A 6,570-nucleotide genomic window follows, 5' to 3' on the forward strand; every position below is an offset into this window, starting at 1 on the left:
TTTTTCTCTTTCTTTTTTCACAAAGATGTGTGATTTTGAATCAGGCTTGCAGGGTTGAAATAGTGAGAAGAAAAGAAAGATGCATTATTTGGAATCATTTAAAGCTTTCTACATTATTATTATTATATATATATATATATATATATAAGAATTTAGGTGATTTAACGTAGCTTCTCATTTAAAGCACTTTTTACAAAAGAAATTTCTTAAGAACTTTCTTATAAAAATAGTTTTAATTAAAATATTTGTCTGTTTGGTTACAATTTTTTAGAAGTAATTTTAGTCACAAATTTGTTTGGTTGGATTATTTCAAAAGTAATTTTTATTTAGGTTAGAATACTATTTTGATCTCTCTACTATTAATTTTTGTAAATTTTGATTAATGTACTTCCAATTTATATTTATTTATTTTTGTTTTGGTCGTGGCACATTTTAAGAGTGATCATTTAAGTTCTTCATTTTATTTTTATCTCACTTTTTAAAAACACAATTTCAATGGATTCTACACTCAATGTATTTTATATTAAGGAGCTTTCAATACATATAGAATTTATGTTAAAATTTTTTCCCTTTTAAAAATATAAGACCCAAATGAAATATTTTCAAATTACATTAACTAAAATAAACCAAAATGAAAATTTGAAGATGAGCAAAATCGGGAGCAATCCTGTTTCTACCGGTTGCTCTCGATTTTGCTCATTTTCATCCATCACTTCCTTCTTTGAAGTTGGAAAAAAAGGCAATTTTAAGTGCTGAATCTTGCCCTAACGTCTCTTTGCTTCTTGCCTCTGTCTTTCTCACTGCAAATTGAAATTGCATGTTTCGATTTTGGCCTTTGGGTATTTGCTTAGAGGATGTTTATGGAATAAATTTAATTATAGGAGCTTGGGACTGTTTCACCTTTTTTTCTTGTTAAACATATTTGATTGCCCTTTTAAGTAGAGAAAGTTATTAGATGCTGGTCTAGCTATTAATTTCTTTTGTGCCAATAGGAAAAATTATTAATGCAGCGGCCTCCCCAAATAAACTCTCCGTCCTAGTGTTGAAAGAGGGCCACCATCTATCTATCAAAAGAAAGAGACGAATACTCTTAAACTTTTCGGGTCATTTTGAATCACTTATTGTGCAAATTGAGTCCTTTTCTAACCACAACTTGAACATCAATTCATCAAGATATATATCAATGACTAAAAGGTTGTGAATTCGAATCTCCATCACACATGTTGTTCTACTAAGAAAAAATCGTCTTTCTAACTATTTACATACATATAAATAAGAATTTATTTATTTCCGATCAAATGACTTACAAATTGGCCAAACATAATTTAAAGATTTTTATCCGAACCCAATATTTTGGAAGGCTAGAAGATATTAAAACTTTTACAAAGTCCGTTTTCTTCTCAATGTATGATATTTAACAAAAATTTTATTGAAAAAAGGGGGTAGTTGGAAATAAAATCATAATGAATCTTAAACCAAAAAGGAGGCTAAACCAAACAATTATTTGAAGGCCTTCAAAAAGTTTAATAAATTTATAGCAGCATTTAACACAGCTCCCAAAGTAGTTGCCCCTCAAAATGCCTTCTAACATGAAGCTTATATAATACATGTGGATATGTAAAGCAAACTCATATCTCAAAAGCACTTTTGGAAATAAGCAAATTTGGTTGTGCTTTTCACTGTCTCTCTCTTTTGGAATGAAGACTGCTTACATTTTTCTGGGCATTCTCCTGTCCTTGCTTTTGCTTCTCAATTTCTGCTGTGCAGCAGAGCAAAATGTTGCTGAATTCCAGCCAGGCCAAGGTGTATTTTACTTTTCTATTTCTTTTTCTTTCGCATTTTTAGGCTTATTTGCTTTATAATAGAAGTGAATTGTTTGTTCCATTGGTTTTGAGATGCAACTCTATGAATATTGAAATGGTATTATAGTCCAAAAGCTCAAACGATTTTTATTTTGAGGGCATGCTAAGGATCTCACATTGGTTTATAATAAATATGGACTAGTTCTTTCATTGTTAATTGGTTTTGAAATAGAACTGATAGTTTTATACCACCCCTTTTAATAATGAAAATTGTTTGAACGCTGGCCACGACACTTAATATTTAAGCCCACATGCAAAAAGGAGTGTCCGAGAATCCTACGTTTTTCTTCACTATAGCACTAAAACATGTAGTTTTTGGGTTTGGCAGTGATTTAGCGACTTCGATTTACGAGACTAAAGCAAGTGACACTGTATATTTTGTAGGTGGTGGTGTAAGAGCCAAAAATGGAGAAGAAGGGCAAGAAGAGAAATTCAAGTTTCTCCATCACCACAAGCCATACTTGAAGAAACCATTCTATAAGCCATTTCCATTCAAGCATCCATTTTTGAAGAAGCCAATTCCCCATCACCCATTCCTCAAGAAGCCAATTCCAAAGCCTTCAGTCTTCCCCACCCATCCTTGAGAAGAAAATACCCTCACTTACTAAAGAATGAAAAAATGAAGACAAGAAGAGAATTTTATATATTTCAAAAAGAAGGGTCAGTTATATGAATGTTGTTTTTATGTCAATGGTGGAGTACTTGGATGTGGTTGATATTTAATATCAGTGTTAATTTCAATTATGAAGGATTTAGTTTCCGTTTCTATTTCTTGTTTCTTATTTTTCGTTTTCAGTTTTTGATAAACATCAACGTTCGGTAATTGTTCCTGATATATATAGAGTTTCAATTCCATGGCGTATGCTCTTATATATATAGTTTACAAGAGATGTCGGGCATCGATTCAATATTTTAAGCAGAAGAATGTTACGTCGAGAACCTAAGAAGCTTAGATTGATTATTTTAAATAGAAGAACGTAAAGTTGAGGATTTAAGAAACTTTGATTTAAAAAAACCTATGTTTGGAGTCCCAATTTAGAAAAATTGTGAGCGAGCAAATTTGAGAGTAGGTTTGAGGTACTATAGACATGTGAATTTGTCCAACAAACTCATGAAACAAACATAGATTTAACCAATTTAACCTTGTAAGTCATACGCCATCCGAAATTCAAACTCTCACCTCAAACGCCCCCGATTAGGCGAAAAAAAAAGCATCATTTTCCACATAAAATGCTTGAAATCCACACTATGGCACAACATAAAAACTATATAATATTCCTTCAAAACTTGAAAAATTATCAAAAGAATCTGAAAAATTAATATAAAAATAAATAAAGAAATGCCCATATTCTACCACTATTCCATCAGCATAGAATTGAATTGGCCTATAACTATGAAAAAAGAGGTTAGTAAATGGTGTTAAAGTTTAGGTTAAAGCTGGTGAGATTACCAACTCTTAAACAGACACCCATTAATTTTAAGTCATTTGAAAAGTTAAAAACCCATGAATTTTAGCAGGTCACACACAGCCTTCAAAGTAGCTGTCAAAGCACACACAGACCACACTATAAAATGGGAGCAGTATGGGAAGTGCTGAGCAAACCCATCACAAAAGCCTTCTCAGCCAAAGCACTTCTGAAGCAAATTTTGCTCTCTTTTTCAATGAAGACTTTTTTCATCTCTCTGGGCATCCTACTGTCCTTGCTTTTGCTTGTGAACGTCTGCAATGCAGCAGAGAAAAATGTAGCTGAATTTCAGCCTGGCCAAGGTACTTTTCACTCTCTTTTGGGGTCATTTTCAGTCATAAATGCTTGTTTTGCACAGCCCCTTTTGAAGGAAATCACTGTTCTGTTCCCTAGTACAAGAGCCGAGGAAACAGTAAGTCAGTGACTAAATAACATTTTTCTTCATGCAGATGCTGATGATATAACTAAAAATGGAGAAGCAGTCCAAGGAGAGAAATTCAGGTTTCTTTCTCACCACAACAAACCACACTACAAGAAGCCCTTCTTCCAGCAAATTCCACACCCCATTGTGAAGAAGCCAATCCCTCATCACCCAATCCTCAAGAAGCCACTTCCAAAACCACATTTTCCACCATTCTTCCCCACCCATCCTTGAAACTATCCTCACTCTTACATGCTTTGGAATAAGAACACATCTATTACCCTCAAGCTTTAGCATAGTGTCATTTTAGAAGTAAGCTTATGAAAGAAGCCTTCATGGCTAGGGAAACTAGAATTTGTTTTCTAAGGGGAAAAATAAAGAGGGAGTGAGCTTCTGTTACTACTAATCACTTATGTAGGTTAAAAGTGATGAGGTTAATGATGCAATATAGCAATAAAATAAACATTGTTGTGTTTTGTGTGTATCTTGATCCGTGATGTATTCATATCACCTTCACTATAAAGTTTCATGCATCTCCAATTTAACTGTTTGGAAGCCAATTTTTAGAAACGTCTTACAATCATTTAAACCAATGGTGGATGGCTTCTGAATGTTACGGTTATCATGAACTTATTTCCGAAGAATTCGAACAAATCTAGTTGTTCTAGAAAATTAAAGGAAAACTAAAGCAAGACAAGTTATCAATGAGAACAAACTAGAAAAATGTAAGTAACTTCTAAAAAATAGTTATCAAACATGTTTCAATTTTTAATAATAGTTCCAAAATAGTCCTTAATGAGTCTATAAAAATCAATGTGAAATGAAAACTTTGATACAAGTACAGACATTATAATTCTCATAATTCTGCACTCAAATTAGGATGAACTTGGTATACTGCTATGGGAGAATATGAACCTAATATCCTCGCACAATTAACATATTACTTCATTTATTTTCCTTTGGAATACAAGATCAATTCTGATGAGGTTAATCTTAATTATAATCATAAAGAATATTTGGCACCAATAACTAAAAGCTTTTTCATCTGTCCCCGAACCCAACCAATTAACAGGAAAGGATATCTATCAGCAATTAGATAACAGCCATGCATTTTCAAAATCAGAAGATAAATCAAAGAATAATGAGAAGTTGGCTTTCTTTATTTCAGTCGTCAAATGAATTATTATATAAATCACAAACCCCGACATGGCAAATTATAGAATAGAACCTTAAATAAAAAAAATAATAATAAAATAAAGATAAAGATAAAGGGAAGAAGAAGACGGAGAAGATATGGATCACTCCCATGCAAGAGATGAGACACACAAAGCTGGTTGGGAAAAGGAGGAATGCGTGACAGCAAGATTCTGGTGGAACATGAGAATTTCCTTCTTCTGCTAACATATGGAAAAGTGTTCACAAAATATGAATGTTAATGAAATTCAGTTATGAAAGGGATAATACTCCTCCAAGGAGAAGAATGGAAAATATGAAGAGAGCATTGGGAAGTCTTCTAGGCAAGTTTGAGCCAGATTGGAAGATCATGAAAGATTAGGGCAGAGTCTTTTGGCATGTTTGTTCTTTTACCGTCTTATTCGATATTTGACTAGAGAGGAATAGTAAAATTTTTAGAGAGGTTGGAAGGTCCTAGGAAAAATTTTGGGATATTGTTAGATTGAACACCTCTTTGTGGGCTTCAGGCTCTAATCCTTAATCTCGTGGACTTTCTGTAATTACCAGTCTCTTGGACTTTTCTGTAATTATCAGGTTAAGTTCTTTGGATTAAAGTTTTTCTCCATTTAGCTAGCTCGTGTTTGGACTCCTTTTGTGGGGATGTTTTTTGTATACCCTTGTGTATCTTGTGTATTCTTTCATTTCTCTTGATGAAAGCTCAATTTCTCTCTCTCTTTTTTTTTTTTTTAACAAAATGATAGATAGGAAATTAAATTTTTTTTTTGGATGAGAAACAACACTTTCATTGAGAAAAATGAAAATAGATACAAAAGAACAACACGGGCATACAAAAAGACTGCCCAGAAAGAGCGAGCCCCATACAGAAAAGGACTCCAATCCAAAAGAATGAGGCCTAACTAGATAAGACATTTAAATAAATCGATAATGAGTTGATCAAACGTATTATCATCATCATATGATACAGAAGATTAATGTCATTTGAGCACAACTTACCGGTTAAGACATTTTCATAAGTTGTAGGGTTCAAATCCCCACCTCATTATAATGCTATATTCTAAAAAGAGAGAGATTAAAGTCCAAACATTATGCTGCAAGAAGTTAGAAAATATCCAATGATAGGATTTCAGGAAGGAACACAACCTTGAATGAAGCCAACCTTCAAGTGTTCATGAAACACTTCGAGACATTTTCAACCATTAATGAGCCAGTCAGTTAATGGCTAGGAGAGGATTCTGCTAGCTGTCAAAAAAAGTTGTAAGTTTTAACATCCATCTTTTGTTGTAAAGAAATAATCTTTATCGGTGTTCCAATCAGAATTTCCAGTTCTAATTCCTTGAAACATGAAGTAAAGAGGAGTTAAAATTAGTTTATGATCTGGTTTTCTATTTTCTGATGGATATGACTTCCTTTTGACTATCATTTTGTCAGGATTCATCTTAATAATTACCTCAATTATCTTGCTGAGTGTCCCATCTGCTCGGACTGTGTTCATTCTCTAGCAGACTGTTTCTAAATACACATTTAGTTTCGAATTCAATAAAGCAAACCTGAAAACTACGGTTCAAATTATTATGTTAGTAGAATGTTTAACTTCTCTCCAAATTTTTTTCAACATGTCAGCTATAAG

The sequence above is a fragment of the Momordica charantia genome, assembly GCF_013281855.1.
Source record: "Momordica charantia cultivar OHB3-1 chromosome 9 unlocalized genomic scaffold, Mcharantia_2.0 BLBB01000009.1, whole genome shotgun sequence".
In the NCBI taxonomy this organism is placed as follows: Eukaryota; Viridiplantae; Streptophyta; class Magnoliopsida; order Cucurbitales; family Cucurbitaceae; genus Momordica; species Momordica charantia.